Source organism: Schistocerca serialis, chromosome 10 (genome assembly GCF_023864345.2).
Source record: "Schistocerca serialis cubense isolate TAMUIC-IGC-003099 chromosome 10, iqSchSeri2.2, whole genome shotgun sequence".
Lineage (NCBI taxonomy): Eukaryota > Metazoa > Arthropoda > Insecta > Orthoptera > Acrididae > Schistocerca > Schistocerca serialis.
The window spans coordinates 91,410,011-91,433,567 of NC_064647.1; positions in this window are offsets into that span (position 1 = coordinate 91,410,011).

The window sequence follows — 23,557 nt, forward strand, 5'->3', positions numbered from 1 at the left end:
TCGAAAGCGCCTGCTACCGCTCATCGCTTTTGATGATTTAAAACGCTTTATTATTAAATGTTGCTCCACAGAAAATTTCTACAATTTCCATTCACGCTCAGAAGCAACGGAGACAGACGCCCTGATTAGTAGGCGGGTATTATATTACATTAATCGGCAAGAGCTGAGTATGGCCCGAAATTAATTTTATAGACTGGGACGAAATGAAACCACCTCACTACATTCGATGAATTTATAAATGCTTCATACGTCGTTTCTTTTCCTTTCAAACTCAATTATTTGTGCAACTTTTGGTCAATGTTTGGATGTTTTCGTCAAGCCAGAGTGAGCGTCTGTGGCGTAAAGTGTATTACAGTTCTTGTTTCATTCCTTATGGTAAGTCTATGCGATAAACTGTGTGAATACCTTGCAATGCATGCTCTGTAGCAGTGCAGGAACACTGCACATTTGGAGTTCATGAAGTATTTATTGTTGATCGGAAGTGATAGTTAAGGTCATCAGATTTAAACCAGAAAAATTTGTCGTTTTGAAGGTTTCAGAGAACGGAAAGGACATGTGCACTTCATAAACAACCTTCTGACATGTTAGACCTATATGACGAACAAAGCTCAAATTTATATCGTTGACAGTCGGTTTGAATCTTTTCAGGTTCTATTTTACAGTGAAGCACCTTGGAATTTGCAAAGCAGAAATCCATGATATTAACTTCATTTACTAAGTCGAAATCGGACGAAGATTGATGTTTAAACGCATTCTTCAGATTTCGCATAATAAATTTTTACTAGCAGTTTGCAGCTCCATTAATTAAAATGGAAAATAAAAGGTTGTAGTCAGCGGCTTCTACCGTGATTCGAACTGCTATGTCTTATAGTACAAGCACTGCAACGCACAAGGGAACCTCTGAGCTAACGACACACTGGCTGCCAGAGGCGGAATATAGTCACTGCAATGTTGCCTGAGCCTCAAAACGCAACCTTAAACACACGAACAGAGGAGGTGGAGATTACTGTTTTAACGTCCCGTCGACAACGATGTCATTAGAGACGGAGCACAAGCTCGGATTAGGGAAGGATGGGGAAGGAAATCGGCCGTGCCCTTCCTAAGGAACCAACCCGGCATTTGCCTGAAGCAATTTAGGGAAATCATTGAAAACCTAAATCAGGATGGCCGGGCGCGGGATTGCACCGTCGTCCTCCCGAATGCACACACAAACAGGTGTTATTTATGTGAAGAACGCCGTTCTTGGAGTCCAGAAATTAAATATACTTTCTATTTGTGTCATCTTGCAGTGGATTATATCGTACGAGTCTTCGATGTGGAAAACGAATGTCAAGTGAATTTAGCGACGTAACGCCGACCTACACCCGGAAGTAAATGCACTATCAGAGTGTTGACAAATACTTGCTACGACGCTGCCATTTCTAGGCTCTCTGACGAGGCAGCTCTTCAGCGAAATGCTTGCCGTGATTCTCCGATACGGTTCTTCAGAGTGGAGACGCGCGCGCACGTTTGGTTTTTATGCGGCGTTCTCCCCTGATGGTTTCTGACGTCGCCTTGTGGGCTATGTATACATATGAGACATTCAATTATCATTAATCCAGAATCATACAAGTTTCAGCTTCCGGCGTGGAAGAAGGCTGTTCACGCCGACATTATATCATTTCAACGTAGGGAAAGCAAAACGGATCATTCAATGTTTCTCATTCAACATAAAGCATGTGAGATAATTTTCCTTAACGTTCATAATCATCTAAAAATACACACGAAGTAAAAATACACCGGAAGCTTATTCGAATTGAATATAACGCTTTGCACCTCGATGTCGAATTTGTCCACTTGCAATCTTTTGCAGCATACACATAGAATGTCATGATTACCACGAGAATGAAGAAATATGTTGGTAAGGATGGAAGCAAGAAGAGACGCAGTCAACAAATATTCTATTCCTCATGGCATTCATTTCAGTTGACACGTAAGAAGAGGTAAAGCGGGAATTTACTTTCGTTAACACGAAAGATATGCCGCACATATTGATAACGAGGAAGTCTGCGTCTTCATACGTTTCCTCCTTGAAATCTGTATGCTCTATTATATACTAAGTAGCCCGATCATTGTTTCAGTAATGTTACCCTCTTGTTTGACCCCGTAACGATGAACAGATTCCAAATGCATGTCTCCCTTCCTGGGTTGTTTTTTGTGTTTTATTGCTTGGAATTCCTGAAGTAGACCACTGTGCCTTCCCCCCTCGTGGGTTAGGTCTCAAAACTAAACCGCTTTGTATCCAATGGCATAATTTATTCAGACAGCATCAGCATAAGACTATCAAACAAAGCCTTCCATTTACAGTTGCAGCACTCTCACCAGCACTGACCAAAGTGTAATCCACGGTCATGGTCCTAAATTACCAGCTGTCTGCTACTGTGGCAAAGTCCGTACTACACTTTCGATTCCGCAGCACCATTTTATCTGGTAACACTGTGTAGTTGCACAGTTGTTCTACCAGGTCTGTCCTCACACTGTCAACTTTATGTATCTCACTTCTCCTGTAGCGTAGATCACGAGGAGCCGAAGTAAATGAGTGTATTCTGCATGACGTAACATTCAGTATCCCCTTCTTTCATAGCCACTCTTCATGTGCATCGATACCAAATAGGAATGCGAAAACTCTTGCGAGTGAGAGAATGACAATAACAATCGTAACAAGAACAAGCAAATAATGAATGATGTTTATTCCAACGCAGAACGAGAATGGCTTTAAATATAAAAATCCGTATCTATATCTATATCCATATCTATTGATCTTTGAGTTGGCACAATGCAAATATATTCTTAGCATTTAGTTACTGAATTTAGTTCTGGATGTTTGCAGAGAAAAGGAAAAGTCGGTACTTCTCGCTAGTGTAATATAATGTGAACCAGCAACTACCCTTTCCTTAGAACACGACTCAAGCAGGTCCTCAAGTAGGTAGCAAGGCACTGCTGCATTCTGTTCCCTGACATTGCTCTGATGACGGTTAATGCAGATAGTTCCGATTATGAAATACAAAACGTATTGCAGGTTAGTTCCTAGGATAGTAACATTAAATTTGCGTTGTAGACGGCACATGAACGTGACGACTATCCATATTACTCATCAATATAAAAAGACAATGTTTTGGGAATTTAGCAGGATTACTCAAAATGAATTCTGAAATTGGGTGACTGACTGCACAGGTGCTAAACGTCGTCAAGAGTATACGATGTCCTAATCGCATTAGGAATATGAAGATTGTCTTCGACAGCTCGCAACTATCACATTGCTATCTCCACCCTACTCCAGACAGCCCTCGGTGGAGTTGCACTACGTTGCCGATGTTATGGAAGGACTTCAAACCGACAACTGACCACATATTGAAAAATACAAGCGAATTCTCTTGCAGCGTAAGCTTATTGTAACTAATCTAAAAATTATTGGAGAGGAACATTGTCCTATTCAAAAAAAGTAAAATGTTACACATTGTTGACGTCAAACGGACATTATCTATGTCCTGTCTTGTGTCCTACTCATCTATAATATCAAGTGTACTATGAAAATGATTATATATAATGGATGATAGGGTAATGCATTGATACCAGATGGTGGGGGCCGGCCGGTGTGGCCGTGCGGTTCTAGGCGCTTCAGTCTGGAACCGGGTGACCGCTACGGTCGCAGGTTCGAATCCTGCCTCGGGCATGGATGTGAGTGATGTCCTAAGGTTAGTTAGGTTTAAGTAGTTCTAAGTTCTAGGGGACTGATGACCTTATAAGTTAAGTCCCATAGTGCTCAGAGCCATTTGAACCATTTGAACTATTTAACACAAAATGACATTAAAAATTAAAGTTATTCACGAGCAGCTAGTTGAGAATATGTATGAACATTAAATGACACGACGAACTGAAATAATATGACGAAGAGTTCAGCGCTCACTGGGAATAGAGCCCCACACATATCGTTGTTGACTACACACAAAGAGACGTCAGCTACCGAATGTTTCTCCACCAGCTGCTCAGAATAGCATCTTGAACTTACAGTCATCTCGCAAATAGTTCTGGGTCTCACTGGGAGTTAAAAGCGTCAGATATCGTTAGTGTTGACAACGAATGAAAATACATTAAAAATCAAAATTATTATCCACCAGCAGATAGGTGTTCTCCTGATAGAGCTTGATAATACATAATTAAATCTTTAGTGCCGGGCCAGGATTCGATCCCATTCACGCGTAATATGTGAAGGTGTTGAGGAATCTGCAGTTTTGAACAAACAACAGATTGTAGCCGAGCTGTATTGCCACGAAAGGATCAAATTCCGCGTTAAGGGTGGTCTGAGTTGCATTCCCAGTTTAGAACCAAATTTATCGACATACAGAAGCTCAAATAAAAGATGGAATAAGTGTCCTGTGACCATACATAGCGTTTGTGTCGTCACTTGAAATAAATAACTAGTATAAGAAAGGTTACTGGTGATAGAGTTTCTACATGTCGCCACTCCAGACTTTATTGTGGTTCAACCTACCGTCTACTTGGTAAAGAAGGAATATCATCTTTAATGTGAATTTTCAGACCACGCAGCCATTATATCTCCTTCACTTGGTGTAGCCAGGAGAGAATGGAATCTGTCTCTCCCTATCTAAAATCATTAACGGAAGTGGGAATCGAACCTAGACCATAGGTATAACAACCTACCATCCGTCCAACAGACCACGAAATCCTCTTCTCTGCGAGTCATTTTTCTATCGTAACGCAGTTGCGCCACACTGGATGAGAATTCTGGCACACAGGCTCCCTGTAGTAATTTGCAGCATGTTCAGTAAATTCATTTACTTGGTTGACCGAATCACCATGAACTAGCTGCCTCGGCTACACAGTGCATACATTCGACTATTTTGTAATCACAGAAATAAAATCACGTAACTGCCACCTACACACAACTGCCAACAGTGTAGGATGCAGAAGTTTAAATAGGAAGTGTTCCTTTCCACTTGAGCTATTCTATTGCGCTATCTGTTACTAGAAAACGTCGTTCAGTCCAAAAGAAAAGCTGTAACTGTTTGTCTCTCAGAAGTCTAGACCTGGCCATATGCATAATCTCACAGTGCTGTGGAATCCAAAAGTTCTGGAGGAATAGTTGCCGGGCTCTGGAGCTTATGTAGCTACGTGTCAGCTTGTAGCATAGATAAGATGTCGTGAGTTCGAATACATTCAGTGCTACATTTTTTAAAACGCAATTCTGCTCTCTGCTGAAGGTATCAATCTAATGGAACTTTGAACATAATTCCCTTCACTTCTCAACCCAAAGCAGTCGCATGTGGAAAAAGGGCTAACTACTGTGACATTTTGTTCTATTCAGGTTTAATAGACAGCAGGCAGCAGATGCATCTCAAAGATGTGCAGGGAGAGCGCATCGTGCCATAATATGTCAGAAAAGTATTTTCTACATTAGCCGTCGTGTGGTAGTGATATTTTATTCTTCTTCAAACTTTGTTTGACAGCTTTAACTCAGAACAAGTTTTCTACATGCATGTAATCAATAAACTGCATGTGCTTTGTCAGACTGTCATAGGTAACATCAGAGAATTCGCATATATCGTTGATGATTAATTTCTCTCTCATGTTTACTATTGTTTTAACAACACTAAAGGAAACCTTACGAAAATTGTGCACTGTATTATAAGAAATGAAATAAAACTAACCATGATAACCTTACGACGAAAGTATCTGTACACAAGCATGCCTCTATCGACACGAATTAGTAAAATACTACTCACTTAGATTTTGATGGGTCTGTGTTTAATTGGTATGCTGTGTCATACTCAAGAGGTATGCAAATGTGGCAATTCATAAATATAGTTACGTATTCCTAGAAACCCAAAATTCGCTTGGCAGCAGCGGAAAGAGGCCTTACCTGTTGTGCAGCATTGTAAGTATTTTCAACATTGCACTATGAGCTGAAAGCATTTTCTTGCGATTTCCTTATTGATGTTTGATCTGAATGCTTGTAGCTCTTTCACAGAAGGGATAAAAATGTTACAGTCAGTGAGACTGGAACTGCGAACCGTAACAGACGCTTTTTCACAGGTCAGCACGTTACCACAGTGCTGACGAGGAGGTATGGGTCTGAGCTTCCTATTACGAGGGCAATAGGAACTCGAATTCGTAAACCACTATTTGAAGGTCGAGATTAGTTGCGGTTTCCACCTGCAACGACTTTCCTGGGCTGAAAACCGTAAATTTTCAATCTTTTGTTACCCTTCAAGCGATAATAACTCAGATTATTCAATGGAAATGACAGGTAAAATCAAGTTAACTTTGAGGCTTAATTCCGTGCACACCAGGAAGTAACTCGTCGATCACAGAGTTGCCAAACATACGTTGCCTTGTTGCCAAATCTCAGTTACAGTACCAGCAGGAAGAAGACGAACCGATGTGATCCTACAGCGGTCTGGGAAGTGACCATAGCTGGTGTCTCCAAGTCGCGGCTGCTACGGCCTGGAATACGTAATGCGTCTGATTCGCTTTCTGTAACTAGGTTTAGAGACTGGAGCGTAGTTACTAATAATACTCAGAACTGACTGCAAACTGAGCATCATAAATCAGTAACTCTCATTGTTGTTTTTATATTTCTTTCGTAAGTGTACTCAAAACTAAGAAAGTCATTCACAGGCGTTTTCGTGCCTCGCCGATAGTCGAGCACAACATACAAATAAAAATAAAAAAGAATGTGTGTGTGTGTGTGTGTTTGTGTGTGTGTGTGAGAGAGAGAGAGAGAGAGAGAGAGATAAATAAAAAGCAATGAGAGAGAGTGTAAAAAATTGTTGTAAAGAAATTGAATCATGGTATTTAAAGAAATCTTTCATTAAAATGACACGTTCCACATCATTACGAAATGTCGTATTCATGATCTATGGAACAAGAGTTAATCTAATCTAATCTAATCACATCATATTGATGATTAGCCATGAAGAGTCATGAATTACCGAAATTTTGGCCCATACCAGTAACCAAATCTAAGCTTGAAAATAAAAGACGACAGTTTTTGTAATAAACCGTGACTCCTATCAAGACCCTTTCGTCCCTGTTATCTAACCACGAAAGATGTCTGATATACTTCCATTCTGAAGTAACAAAGTGTGCATGCATTTAAAGATGAAGTGCATGATGTGAAGTTCTGTGACGGAGATACGAACCCAACACGTAATCCGATTGTTAACTAAGAAAAATCAAATGTTATGTATCGGTTTTTCTTACGAGCCGCTAGGTGTCTGAATCTAAAATAAGGATAAAAACTTTTGTGCCTAAGCGACAATCGAACTGCACACCTACCGTGCATCCACGAACATAGCTTAAGTATCAGTTGCTTACTCATGAACAGTAAGATGTGTGCGTGTTTGACCAGAAATAACGACACCTGTTGCGATTGTTGGAAACACATGAACAGACATTGAAATTGCGCGTTAATTTTCACTAGCAGATGGGTGTGCACTTGATAAAGCTAGAAATGATATTATGAATATTTTTGTACTGGATCAGGTTTCAGACCCACATACTTACCTTTGGAGGAGACCTAGAGAAGATCGCAGTCTTGGGAAAAGGAACGAAATGACTGCACTATACTGTTCCGAGAGATTCAGATCCTCGAAAGAGGAGATACGAGTTCGAATCACAGTCCAGCACCAAATTTTTAAACGTCTCTAGTTCAATCAAGTACAAGTAAAATAAGAGCCCTGTCCCTTTAAATGGCTATCGGTTCATCAAATAAAATAAAATTTTCTAATGTAAGTAAGCTTACTGGCGACTGTATTTCTGTTTACCATGACTTCCGCTGTGTCATTTCCCAACGTAAACCGGCTCTGCCCAGTTGGTAATGAAGGAACATGATGTTTAATGCGGATTCTGGATTATAACGTCTTTCTCTTGAGGGTACTACAGGTAAAATAAATCTGTTTGTGCCTCTTAAAAGTAAATGCCTGAACCCACGCATTGCACCTGTGATAGCTCGTTCATTGTGGCCACATTACCCAGCCCCAAGAGTGTGCTGTAACGGATGATGTTCTTAGCTTACAAAATTAGTCACGGTGGAAAAAATGCGAGTCTATTAAATGGTCAAGTAGAAGCAAGCTTCTGACGCAGAGATTATGCTATTCTCATGTCAGCAGGATGTAAAGACTCTTCTAGGCATCATAGGCTGGATGTGAAGCCATTTTGATATTTCACAAATTCAGCAAATTTCTTAGTTCGAGAAAATCCACTGTGAAGTGTGAAGTTGCCGGATAATTCGATTATTACTGTTATTATTAATATCATTTTATTCATACCGCTGCTGGAACACGACCGTAGTCTTCAGGTAAAACGCGAGACCAGCTAATATGACGTCTGGCGACCGAAAGCTCATATCGACAAAATTTTTATCGCCCCTTTCCTCTCGGTGCTGAAGCTATGAGTGTAATTCAAGCGAATCTACAATATCATATTAGCTGGTCTCGCGTTTTACCTCAAGACTACGGTCGTAGTCAATAGTAATGTACTAAGACTGGAGTCAAGACTTCCTCTGGGAAGTGCCGCAGTCTACATGTTGCTAGATCGAGCATATTGCCAGACATAGAATTCTGAGAGGAGCACGACTGTATTGTCCACCTTACGTGAACGACTCGGCGGTCAATTTTTTGGTCTGAGACTGTATCTACAACACATATTGCACGCTGAAGACCCAGAAGAATTTAAAAAAAAGTAGTTTATGAGAGCAACGTTAACCATAGCGTTCGAAGTATTCATAGTATTGTATACGTGTGTGTAAACGCCTTCCAATGACCACTCAACAAAGACAAGGATACACAGTCTAGCTCCAATATTATAAATACGCCTCAGTTTGTGGATGAAGTCAGACTTAGGTTGATAATAATTGTGAAAATTTAGCAGCACTGTACCCATTGGTGTTAAACTCGTTTTCAACCAATGATTCCCACAGCTACAGGGATACTACTTGTGATACCTCTTAGACAAAATACTTAAGCAGTGTTATCAGACGAAAAGATCAACCTGACACAAACTGGGATATTCAGCTTTTTCCTATTTGAGATATCTGTGAACGTTGCTGCTTAAGACGTTTTAAGCAGAAACTAAATTCCCTCAGCTTCGACAATGTTTAAAGAAATCGTCTTATTGGCACTAAATCGTGGTTTGTGAATTGTTTACCGGCCGTACTCTGCCGTATTTTGCCGGTTGGAAGGCAAAAGCTTACTGACAAATTTCACACAGAAATTACTGTTACAGTGTACTTATGGAGCCAAATGAGTGAATTGCGTATTTTCCGGTGAGAAAGAGAACTGGCAAACAGTCTTCGCTACATTAGGTTATTTAAACTGGTGTCACTCTGAGCTAGAATTTATGGTCAGCGACTAAGTGTAAGGTCACCGTTTCGGATGCGAGTTTTGCGACTGTGAAATACTTTCCTACATTACAGAAGCGAACATTAAATTTGAACTAATATTGCGAAAATTTTGTACTTGGACAGCTTAGAATGAAAATACTTCTGTTTATTTCAAAGGGAAACAATAGATTTTCTAAAACACTGTCTGTCATACACAACTTGAAACAGGTCATGTCGACCAAATCATGTGGAAGAACTAACAGCAACGTATATCGGAAGGCAGTAAGATCTCTTGCCTTTTGGTTTGTCAGTACTCGATAGCCATTTCTAGGCAAAAGTAAATGAAGAAAGGCAGTGCGTTTTTGTTACCAAGTAACGTCTTCGTCAATTACTTTAGTTTTAAAGTAATCTACGAGTAATTGCTGGTGTTTGATATTAACATGAAAAGGATTCCGTAGACAGGGAAAGAACCTGTTCTTGGGAAACTACATCTATAGTGACCAAAAGGCATTAAATGATGTTCAAGCACTTGTGTTACAGCAGCGGGATGAATAAAATGATATTAATAATAACAGTAATAATCGAATTATCCGGCAACTTCACACTTCACAGTGGATTTTCTCGAACTAAGAAATTTGCTGAATTTGTGAAATATCAAAATGGCTTCACATCCAGCCTATGATGCCTAGAAGAGTCTTTACATCCTGCTGACATGAGAATAGCATAATCTCTGCGTCAGAAGCTTGCTTCTACTTGACCATTTAATAGACTCGCATTTTTTCCACCGTGACTAATTTTGTAAGCTAAGAACATCATCCGTTACAGCACACTCTTGGGGCTGGGTAATGTGGCCACAATGAACGAGCTATCACAGGTGCAATGCGTGGGTTCAGGCATTTACTTTTAAGAGGCACAAACAGATTTATTTTACCTGTAGTACCCTCAAGAGAAAGACGTTATAATCCAGAATCCGCATTAAACATCATGTTCCTTCATTACCAACTGGGCAGAGCCGGTTTACGTTGGGAAATGACACAGCGGAAGTCATGGTAAACAGAAATACAGTCGCCAGTAAGCTTACTTACATTAGAAAATTTTATTTTATTTGATGAACCGATAGCCATTTAAAGGGACAGGGCTCTTATTTTACTTGTACTTGATTGAACTAGAGACGTTTAAAAATTTGGTGCTGGACTGTGATTCGAACTCGTATCTCCTCTTTCGAGGATCTGAATCTCTCGGAACAGTATAGTGCAGTCATTTCGTTCCTTTTCCCAAGACTGCAATCTTCTCTAGGTCTCCTCCAAAGGTAAGTATGTGGGTCTGAAACCTGATCCAGTACAAAAATATTCATAATTTCATTTCTAGCTTTATCAAGTGCACACCCACCTGCTAGTGAAAATTAACGCGCAATTTCAATGTCTGTTCATGTGTTTCCAACAATCGCAACAGGTGTCGTTATTTCTGGTCAAACACGCACACATCTTACTGTTCATGAGTAAGCAACTGATACTTAAGCTATGTTCGTGGATGCACGGTAGGTGTGCAGTTCGATTGTCGCTTAGGCACAAAAGTTTTTATCCTTATTTTAGATTCAGACACCTAGCGGCTCGTAAGAAAAACCGATACATAACATTTGATTTTTCTTAGTTAACAATCGGATTACGTGTTGGGTTCGTATCTCCGTCACAGAACTTCACATCATGCACTTCATCTTTAAATGCATGCACACTTTGTTACTTCAGAATGGAAGTATATCAGACATCTTTCGTGGTTAGATAACAGGGACGAAAGGGTCTTGATAGGAGTCACGGTTTATTACAAAAACTGTCGTCTTTTATTTTCAAGTTTAGATTTGGTTACTGGTATGGGCCAAAATTTCGGTAATTCATGACTCTTCATGGCTAATCATCAATATGATGTGATTAGATTAGATTAGATTAACTCTTGTTCCATAGATCATGAATACGACATTTCGTAATGATGTGGAACGTGTCATTTTAATGAAAGATTTCTTTAAATACCATGATTCAATTTCTTTACAACAATTTTTTACACTCTCTCTCATTGCTTTTTATTTATCTCTCTCTCTCTCTCTCTCTCTCTCTCTCTCTCTCTCTCTCACACACACACACACACAAACACACACACACACACACATTCTTTTTTATTTTTATTTGTATATTGTGCTCGACTATCGGCGAGGCACGAAAACGCCTGTGAATGACTTTCTTAGTTTTGAGTACACTTACGAAAGAAATATAAAAACAACAATGAGAGTTACTGATTTATGATGCTCAGTTTGCAGTCAGTTCTGAGTATTATTAGTAACTACGCTCCAGTCCCTAAACCTAGTTACAGAAAGCGAATCAGACGCATTACGTATTCCAGGCCGTAGCAGCCGCGACTTGGAGACACCAGCTATGGTCACTTCCCAGACCGCTGTAGGATCACATCGGTTCGTCTTCTTCCTGCTGGTACTGTAACTGAGATTTGGCAACAAGGCAACGTATGTTTGGCAACTCTGTGATCGACGAGTTACTTCCTGGTGTGCACGGAATTAAGCCTCAAAGTTAACTTGATTTTACCTGTCATTTCCATTGAATAATCTGAGTTATTATCGCTTGAAGGGTAACAAAAGATTGAAAATTTACGGTTTTCAGCCCAGGAAAGTCGTTGCAGGTGGAAACCGCAACTAATCTCGACCTTCAAATAGTGGTTTACGAATTCGAGTTCCTATTGCCCTCGTAATAGGAAGCTCAGACCCATACCTCCTCGTCAGCACTGTGGTAACGTGCTGACCTGTGAAAAAGCGTCTGTTACGGTTCGCAGTTCCAGTCTCACTGACTGTAACGTTTTTATCCCTTCTGTGAAAGAGCTACAAGCATTCAGATCAAACATCAATAAGGAAATCGCAAGAAAATGCTTTCAGCTCATAGTGCAATGTTGAAAATACTTACAATGCTGCACAACAGGTAAGGCCTCTTTCCGCTGCTGCCAAGCGAATTTTGGGTTTCTAGGAATACGTAACTATATTTATGAATTGCCACATTTGCATACCTCTTGAGTATGACACAGCATACCAATTAAACACAGACCCATCAAAATCTAAGTGAGTAGTATTTTACTAATTCGTGTCGATAGAGGCATGCTTGTGTACAGATACTTTCGTCGTAAGGTTATCATGGTTAGTTTTATTTCATTTCTTATAATACAGTGCACAATTTTCGTAAGGTTTCCTTTAGTGTTGTTAAAACAATAGTAAACATGAGAGAGAAATTAATCATCAACGATATATGCGAATTCTCTGATGTTACCTATGACAGTCTGACAAAGCACATGCAGTTTATTGATTACATGCATGTAGAAAACTTGTTCTGAGTTAAAGCTGTCAAACAAAGTTTGAAGAAGAATAAAATATCACTACCACACGACGGCTAATGTAGAAAATACTTTTCTGACATATTATGGCACGATGCGCTCTCCCTTCACATCTTCGAGATGCATCTGCTGCCTGCTGTCTATTAAACCTGAATAGAACAAAATGTCACAGTAGTTAGCCCTTTTTCCACATGCGACTGCTTTGGGTTGAGAAGTGAAGGGAATTATGTTCAAAGTTCCATTAGATTGATACCTTCAGCAGAGAGCAGAATTGCGTTTTAAAAAATGTAGCACTGAATGTATTCGAACTCGCGACATCTTATCTATGCTACAAGCTGACACGTAGCTACATAAGCTCCAGAGCCCGGCAACTATTCCTCCAGAACTTTTGGATTCCACAGCACTGTGAGATTATGCATATGGCCAGGTCTAGACTTCTGAGAGACAAACAGTTACAGCTTTTCTTTTGGACTGAACGACGTTTTCTAGTAACAGATAGCGCAATAGAATAGCTCAAGTGGAAAGGAACACTTCCTATTTAAACTTCTGCATCCTACACTGTTGGCAGTTGTGTGTAGGTGGCAGTTACGTGATTTTATTTCTGTGATTACAAAATAGTCGAATGTATGCACTGTGTAGCCGAGGCAGCTAGTCCATGGTGATTCGGTCAACCAAGTAAATGAATTTACTGAACATGCTGCAAATTACTACAGGGAGCCTGTGTGTCAGAATTCTCATCCAGTGTGGCGCAACTGCGTTACGATAGAAAAATGACTCGCAGAGAAGAGGATTTCGTGGTCTGTTGGACGGATGGTAGGTTGTTATACCTATGGTCTAGGTTCGATTCCCACTTCCGTCAATGATTTTAGATAGGGAGAGACAGATTCCATTCTCTCCTGGCTACACCAAGTGAAGGAGATATAATGGCTGCGTGGTCTGAAAATTCACATTAAAGATGATATTCCTTCTTTACCAAGTAGACGGTAGGTTGAACCACAATAAAGTCTGGAGTGGCGACATGTAGAAACTCTATCACCAGTAACCTTTCTTATACTAGTTATTTATTTCAAGTGACGACACAAACGCTATGTATGGTCACAGGACACTTATTCCATCTTTTATTTGAGCTTCTGTATGTCGATAAATTTGGTTCTAAACTGGGAATGCAACTCAGACCACCCTTAACGCGGAATTTGATCCTTTCGTGGCAATACAGCTCGGCTACAATCTGTTGTTTGTTCAAAACTGCAGATTCCTCAACACCTTCACATATTACGCGTGAATGGGATCGAATCCTGGCCCGGCACTAAAGATTTAATTATGTATTATCAAGCTCTATCAGGAGAACACCTATCTGCTGGTGGATAATAATTTTGATTTTTAATGTATTTTCATTCGTTGTCAACACTAACGATATCTGACGCTTTTAACTCCCAGTGAGACCCAGAACTATTTGCGAGATGACTGTAAGTTCAAGATGCTATTCTGAGCAGCTGGTGGAGAAACATTCGGTAGCTGACGTCTCTTTGTGTGTAGTCAACAACGATATGTGTGGGGCTCTATTCCCAGTGAGCGCTGAACTCTTCGTCATATTATTTCAGTTCGTCGTGTCATTTAATGTTCATACATATTCTCAACTAGCTGCTCGTGAATAACTTTAATTTTTAATGTCATTTTGTGTTAAATAGTTCAAATGGTTCAAATGGCTCTGAGCACTATGGGACTTAACTTATAAGGTCATCAGTCCCCTAGAACTTAGAACTACTTAAACCTAACTAACCTTAGGACATCACTCACATCCATGCCCGAGGCAGGATTCGAACCTGCGACCGTAGCGGTCACCCGGTTCCAGACTGAAGCGCCTAGAACCGCACGGCCACACCGGCCGGCCCCCACCATCTGGTATCAATGCATTACCCTATCATCCATTATATATAATCATTTTCATAGTACACTTGATATTATAGATGAGTAGGACACAAGACAGGACATAGATAATGTCCGTTTGACGTCAACAATGTGTAACATTTTACTTTTTTTGAATAGGACAATGTTCCTCTCCAATAATTTTTAGATTAGTTACAATAAGCTTACGCTGCAAGAGAATTCGCTTGTATTTTTCAATATGTGGTCAGTTGTCGGTTTGAAGTCCTTCCATAACATCGGCAACGTAGTGCAACTCCACCGAGGGCTGTCTGGAGTAGGGTGGAGATAGCAATGTGATAGTTGCGAGCTGTCGAAGACAATCTTCATATTCCTAATGCGATTAGGACATCGTATACTCTTGACGACGTTTAGCACCTGTGCAGTCAGTCACCCAATTTCAGAATTCATTTTGAGTAATCCTGCTAAATTCCCAAAACATTGTCTTTTTATATTGATGAGTAATATGGATAGTCGTCACGTTCATGTGCCGTCTACAACGCAAATTTAATGTTACTATCCTAGGAACAAACCTGCAATACGTTTTGTATTTCATAATCGGAACTATCTGCATTAACCGTCATCAGAGCAATGTCAGGGAACAGAATGCAGCAGTGCCTTGCTACCTACTTGAGGACCTGCTTGAGTCGTGTTCTAAGGAAAGGGTAGTTGCTGGTTCACATTATATTACACTAGCGAGAAGTACCGACTTTTCCTTTTCTCTGCAAACATCCAGAACTAAATTCAGTAACTAAATGCTAAGAATATATTTGCATTGTGCCAACTCAAAGATCAATAGATATGGATATAGATATAGATACGGATTTTTATATTTAAAGCCATTCTCGTTCTGCGTTGGAATAAACATCATTCATTATTTGCTTGTTCTTGTTACGATTGTTATTGTCATTCTCTCACTCGCAAGAGTTTTCGCATTCCTATTTGGTATCGATGCACATGAAGAGTGGCTATGAAAGAAGGGGATACTGAATGTTACGTCATGCAGAATACACTCATTTACTTCGGCTCCTCGTGATCTACGCTACAGGAGAAGTGAGATACATAAAGTTGACAGTGTGAGGACAGACCTGGTAGAACAACTGTGCAACTACACAGTGTTACCAGATAAAATGGTGCTGCGGAATCGAAAGTGTAGTACGGACTTTGCCACAGTAGCAGACAGCTGGTAATTTAGGACCATGACCGTGGATTACACTTTGGTCAGTGCTGGTGAGAGTGCTGCAACTGTAAATGGAAGGCTTTGTTTGATAGTCTTATGCTGATGCTGTCTGAATAAATTATGCCATTGGATACAAAGCGGTTTAGTTTTGAGACCTAACCCACGAGGGGGGAAGGCACAGTGGTCTACTTCAGGAATTCCAAGCAATAAAACACAAAAAACAACCCAGGAAGGGAGACATGCATTTGGAATCTGTTCATCGTTACGGGGTCAAACAAGAGGGTAACATTACTGAAACAATGATCGGGCTACTTAGTATATAATAGAGCATACAGATTTCAAGGAGGAAACGTATGAAGACGCAGACTTCCTCGTTATCAATATGTGCGGCATATCTTTCGTGTTAACGAAAGTAAATTCCCGCTTTACCTCTTCTTACGTGCAAGATGAAATGAATGCCATGAGGAATAGAATATTTGTTGACTGCTTCTCTTCTTGCTTCCATCCTTACCAACATATTTCTTCATTCTCGTGGTAATCATGACATTCTATGTGTATGCTGCAAAAGATTGCAAGTGGACAAATTCGACATCGAGGTGCAAAGCGTTATATTCAATTCGAATAAGCTTCCGGTGTATTTTTACTTCGTTTGTATTTTTAGTGATTATGAACGTTACGGAAAATTATTTCACATGCTTTATGTTGAATGAGAAACATTGAATGATCCGTTTTGCTTTCCCTACGTTGAAATGATATAATGACGGCGTCAACAGCCTTCTTCCACGCCGGAAGCTGAAACTTGTATGATTCTGGATTAATGATAATTGAATGTCTCATATGTATACATAGCCCACAAGGCGACGTCAGAAACCATCAGGGGAGAACGCCGCATAAAAACCAAACGTGCGCGCGCGTCTCCACTCTGAAGAACCGTATCGGAGAATCACGGCAAGCATTTCGCTGAAGAGCTGCCTCGTCAGAGAGCCTAGAAATGGCAGCGTCGTAGCAAGTATTTGTCAACACTCTGATGGTGCATTTACTTCCGGGTGTAGGTCGGCGTTACGTCGCTAAATTCACTTGACATTCGTTTTCCACATCGAAGACTCGTACGATATAATCCACTGCAAGATGACACAAATAGAAAGTATATTTAATTTCTGGACTCCAAGAACGGCGTTCTTCACATAAATAACACCTGTTTGTGTGTGCATTCGGGAGGACGACGGTGCAATCCCGCGCCCGGCCATCCTGATTTAGGTTTTCAATGATTTCCCTAAATCGCTTCAGGCAAATGCCGGGTTGGTTCCTTAGGAAGGGCACGGCCGATTTCCTTCCCCATCCTTCCCTAATCCGAGCTTGTGCTCCGTCTCTAATGACATCGTTGTCGACGGGACGTTAAAACAGTAATCTCCATCTCCTCTGTTCGTGTGTTTAAGGTTGCGTTTTGAGGCTCAGGCAACATTGCAGTGACTATATTCCGCCTCTGGCAGCCAGTGTGTCGTTAGCTCAGAGGTTCCCTTGTGCGTTGCAGTGCTTGTACTATAAGACATAGCAGTTCGAATCACGGTAGAAGCCGCTGACTACAACCTTTTATTTTCCATTTTAATTAATGGAGCTGCAAACTGCTAGTAAAAATTTATTATGCGAAATCTGAAGAATGCCTTTAAACATCAATCTTAGTCCGATTTCGACTTAGTAAATGAAGTTAATATCATGGATTTCTAATTTGCAAATTCCAAGGTGCTTCACTGTAAAATAGAACCTGAAAAGATTCAAACCGACTGTCAACGATATAAATTTGAGCTTTGTTCGTCATATAGGTCTAACATATCAGAAGGTTGTTTATGAAGTGCACATGTCCTTTCCGTTCTCTGAAACCTTCAAAACGACAAATTTTTCTGGTTTAAATCTGATGACCTTAACTATCACTTCCGATCAACAATAAATACTTCATGAACTCCAAATGTGCAGTGTTCCTGCACTGCTACAGAGCATGCATTGCACGATATTCACACAGTTTACCGCATAGACTTACCATAAGGAATGAAACAAGGACTGTAATACACTTTACACCACAGACGCTCACTCTGGCTTGACGAAAACATCCAAACATTGACCAAAAGTTGCACAAATAATTGAGTTTGAAAGGAAAAGAAACGAGGTATGAAGCATTTATAAATTCATCGAATGTAGTGAGGTGGTTTCATTTCGTCCCAGTCTATAAAATTAATTTCGGGCCATACTCAGCTCTTGCCGATTAATGTAATATAATACCCGCCTACTAATCAGGGCGTCTGTCTCCGTTGCTTCTGAGCGTGAATGGAAATTGTAGAAATTTTCTGTGGAGCAACATTTAATAATAAAGCGTTTTAAATCATCAAAAGCGATGAGCGGTAGCAGGCGCTTTCGATAAAGAACGGGGGAGTGCAGCGCCGCTGCTGTCGCCACGGCCGCTGCCAGTAGCCAGCAAATGGATCCCGGAGCTTTGCCGCATACGGCGTCCAGAGGAGGACAGTCTGCAGGAAATCTGCCGCAAAATCGTTACTGGATAAAATTTTGATATCGGTGTGTCACAAAGCGAAATAGATTGAATCTGCGTTACCATTACATTCACGTCTTCAGCATTCAGACAGAAGAGGCTATAAAAATATTTTATGCCAGCTGCTCTCGATCCACTGACATTATGAACAGAAACAACGCACGCTATCGCTAGACCACAGGCGTAATCAGCCTAGAGTTTCTCTATCGTGGGACAAGTTTTCCTCCAGGAAGTGCCGCAGTCTACAGTGTTGCCAGATTGTGCAGATAACCGGACTTAGAGAATTAGCGAGTTGGCCAGTTTTTTTGTCCCATGTCGCGATCGGCGCGGACTTAGCCTCTGAAGCGGCCGGCCGCCGGTCAAGTTTTATGTCAAAGAGTGTACGTTCTTTGCTACTATAACTTCCTTTACCTGTTCCACACCTCACGCCATCCTGCGTGAGTTTAAACGTGTGCCTTTCGGCTACCTGCTAGTGGCTTGGCTATCTTGCCAAGTCACAACACAAGCAAAGCACACGGCGTGTGGCGGCAGCTGTCCACACGCCGCTCACAGGGATTTACTGTTCCGTGAGTCGTTAGAAGTGACGCGTCTGTTCGTGGTGTCCTGAGGGAGAAGCCAGGAGCGTCTCTTTGTGTCTGGAGTGCCGAGTAAGCTGTCGCCTGTCTGGGGGAACTTTCTGCTTTGTTCCAAATTTCACTGTAAAGTACAGTACGAGGGGCGTACAGTGAGTAATGCCAAAAATTCTCTTTCTCGGCCAATTTCGGTTGAAAATATGCGGAATATGTTGTGGGACATCGTGGAATAAACCCACTTCACCCCCTATAGTTTAATGAAGTTTCCACACATGGTACTATACATGGTCTTGAAAATTCCGTCTGCAACAGAGGTATGTTCCAAGCAGAGAACTGTCCATCAGTTTGCTGTGGCGGGAAACTAGATCATTGTAGATACTCATAGGCGCTTACAGGACGTCTAGGAAGACCTGGCAGTGAACAAAAGCACGGTGAGTCGTTGCGCGGGGCATCTGTCATTATTGCAACAACGTCGCGAATACCTGTCCGATCTCCCACGCGCCTGCAGGCCACACACAGCTGGGACTCTGGAAATGCTGGAACGTGCAGACACACTCATTCGAGGTGATCGAAGGACCATAATCAAATACATCGCTGGGGTACACAGAAGTGTGTGTACCTGGTGGGTTCCTCGCCGCCTAACAAAATACCATAAAGAGTAACGAAAGTCTGACTGTGCAGATTTTCTTGCGCACTACGGGGCTGATCCCAACAATGTTTTGTCGACCATCGTCACAAGCGATGAAACATGGGTTCGTCACTTCGAACCAGGAACATAACGGCAACCATGGAATGCCGCCATACCACCCCTCCTTCGAATAATAAGTTCAAAGCCGCACCCTCAACCGGCAAAGTCATGGTGACGGTCTTCTGGGACTCTGAATGCATTATTCTGGTTGATGTCCTCCCTCATGATGTAACGAGCTACTCTCAAGTGTACTGTGTTGCCCTCAGGACAGTGAAGAAAAGGCTTCAACGTGTTCTTCGCCAGAAAAATAGAAACACATTTCGCCTTCTCCATGACAACGCAAGGCCTCACACAGGTCTGTGCACCTGACAGAAGCTCACAAAACTTCACTGGACTGCTCTCCTTCATTCATCATACAGCTCAGGATCTCCCACCTTCTAACACCAGTTGCGGCCACATGTAGTAAGCGTTGCTTCGATGGCAAAACAGAGGCACGCCGGTGACCGAGGCGTTGCGAAGTAAGCATGCACAGATAGCCCTGCAGACAGCAGCAGTCCACCAACAGGCTGACGCAAGGACGCACACAGACCGAGCGCCGAGCAAAGTCTGGAGAGTGCTGAGTAAGGGGAAGTGAGGCCAGCACACTAAGTTACTCTGCAATATACTGCGAGAGTAATAACAAAAAACTACCACCGTGGGTAAGAAACGTCCTCCTGCCGGATATAAATAGTGGAGCGCAGGCAGCAACAGACAGAAGCCATTAGGAAGCAGTTTGGATCAGAGGATGGACGTGATCCGTGTCCGAATGTTCAATCTTCATAGGTGACGATTCCGGAAGTCTGTTCCAGCTCGCAGGAGTCATCCGTTCGCCGCCAGATGTCAACTTCAGTTCTGGAGGTCAGCCCGAGTTCGGTCGGCACCATGGCTGACTAACTATAGCGAGAACTTCCAGCAGGACCGCCTGCAGCGCGGTCTTGGTCACAGGCGCCGCCGGGGACTGACGCCTGGACTTCACGGCAACCCGGCCCCACGGCGCGAGGTCTGTCCATGACGGGACCTCGCGGACATCGCGACTGATGGCTTCCCAGCCGCTGGTGCAGCAGGCGTGCTGACATACTGGGGCGCCGAGCGGCGACGAGTTGATCTCAACCACAGGGCATCCTGGCTTCAGCAGAGCACTGGTGGCCTGAGGCTCCGAGTGCGATCAGCTGCGTGCATTGCGTGCAATGTCGGAGAATCTACACAGCAGCAGCCATGTGTAGGGATCTGCAGGGCTGGGCAGCAACGACGAGGGAGAAATTGTAAAGAAAGTTCAATAAATAGTTGTAAAACTCCACAACGTCTTAGTCTTTGGGGCAGCAACTGTGTCTGCTGCTGATAAGTGGTGCAGAAGTCGTAACACACCCATTTGTTTTACAAGATGCTACTCCAGGAGGGTGTAAAAATGAATGTGCGCAACGGAAAAATAATAAACGCTAAAATGATGATTTAGCCCAGTCTGACTACTCCCTGAAACAGATCTTAGGTTCTCTTAATCCTCTTTTTTACATATAAATTACAAGCTAAACATAAATGAATGATGAAGTCTACTAATACTACTAAATGATAAACGTTGTTGTTCAATATATATTTATTATAGATTAAAATCAACCCTTTAAGTACAATTGACTATATTTCCTAACTAAAATTATTAATCAATTGCTCAACTCTGCCACTTATTATGATTGCGCTGTCTAATATCACTAATCCGAAATGACTGACATCATCCACGTACCAAACACTAGAAGACACTACTTTCAAAGATGATCTACGGTGGTGTAGACCCGCAGTGGAAATAAACTAACGTGATCACAGCTGTTTAGCTTTATAGGCCTAATAAGCCGAAGCTATTTGCGATATCACTATATGTTCTGCGTCCGGTGCGTCGAAGTGGTGGTTCTCGCACTCGTCTGCGACGATGTAAGAACTCCAGCCACAAATGAACTCTTTCAAACACTAGGACGGCAGAAGGTGGTCCTCTGACTAATATACTCTGATACTGTCTTCTCCTCTCTGTGTTCAACAGACGAAAAACGCGAACTCCCAGCCACGAGGACGGAGTTCAGATAACGTCTCAACGCAAGTACAGGCAGAAGGAGTACTGCAACAGTACAGTGCCTAACTGTTCTAACTACAAACTCTCCTAAAGACAGCAAGACCACGTGTACCGACAAAGCTGATACCGAGCGACTGCCACACCCGAGCGCTCACAACGGAAGACCTCGTCTCTCCACCGCTGGCCTCCCAGCAGTCTCAGCTCCCCACCATCGTAATTCCGGAAACGAATCATAATTCCGAAACCACGGAATTTTCTCCTCTCTACAGATTCTTTCGAATGCCGACCAACCATATTTTAGTCATTTGTCGTCCAGCGCAGAAAGTTTGCGAGGAAAATCCTATACTCGTACAATGATATGCTTCTGAGTAAAAATTCTTGGAAATAAGCCAGCCTGCGTGGTTTCCGAGGTGCCGCTTTTTCGTTCCTCTCACCTGCGTCCAAGATTTGCAGAGTTTCCGGTTATGCCTCCGGTCCTGCTACAATAGCGGCCGTCCAGAGCTCAGCTGCCACGACGTCTAGCTACTGCCTGTTTCTAAGCAGGACCAACTCCTGTGCAGGCCTTCCACCCAGAGTTGCTGTTTCATCACCACTGGCGTTCCAACCTCTACTAGTATAGGCAATCATTCATTACGCCGTTCTGATAATAAAGACAATCCATCACCTTTCATGGAATAAGCGTTAACAATTATTTACAAGGCGTATGTGACAATGTTAAATATTCATATACACGATGTACAACTATCAAATGATACCTAATTGTGGTTATAGTTCATGGCAAAGTGCTTTTAAGGTGCGAAATTATAGCCACCTTACAGTTTGAGCCAACGAAAGATGCAGTTACGTGGGCGATGGGAGGTTATTGATGCAGTGCAGCAAGGCGTTGGCACCGACATAGACCAGTAGAGTGGTACCATGTCGCTATACAGGCCCTTCTGATAAGGCGGCGTAAGACCGACGCATTGAACACGGGTTACATTGAAAAATAGGGTTTTGTAGCCAAACGTATTGGGAGTAATATGGTGTATTGGAATCCTCCATATAACCAATCTCCCTTCAGAAAAAAAGGGTGTTAAATAACTTATTAAACGACCTCGAACAAGAAAGTAACACAGTAGTACTCACAAAATTTTCTTGGATTACCAACCACGTAACAACATCTCCTCGAAGCAACGTTTCAGTACGTTTCCTGCTTGGTAACTGCTTCACGGTGCTGTTGCCGCATGAGATTTCTATTCAGTCTCGACAGTTAGGTGACTTCCGCCGTCGCCATTGCCAGAAGGAGATTTCAGTGAGCCCTTTGCAACTTTATTTACTCTGCGCAACACATTGCGAAGTATAAGTTTGAAATTTTGCCTACAAACTCCCTCTGTAACTGTGCAAAAGCTTGGCGTCCTGCGGCGTCACCCTCGGGCTCGACAACGCTTCAGACAGCGAGGTGACGAAACGCGCGAAAAAAAGGACAGAGCTCAGAAGCTCATGTGATGTGAAAGATGGGGTACTAGGGTCACATTGGTACCAAATTCCACCACAGTTCTGTCCACTGTGGGGATCTCCTTAAAGCATCAGCGAAACAATCCCTTCCCTTTGGACGCTGATTCCCGCACATTCTGCAGTGGACAGTTCTCAGTGTGACGAGCAGCGGGACGACGTTCCTCGCAGCCTTCGACACTGTTGGCGCCTCCTGGGCGATTCAAACCTTCTCGGTGGACATCACAGGGCTGCAACCCCATTGAACAGGGTCTCACTGTTTCGGAGTGCAGTACGAACGCAATTTTTACTCCGTTGAACAGAGTG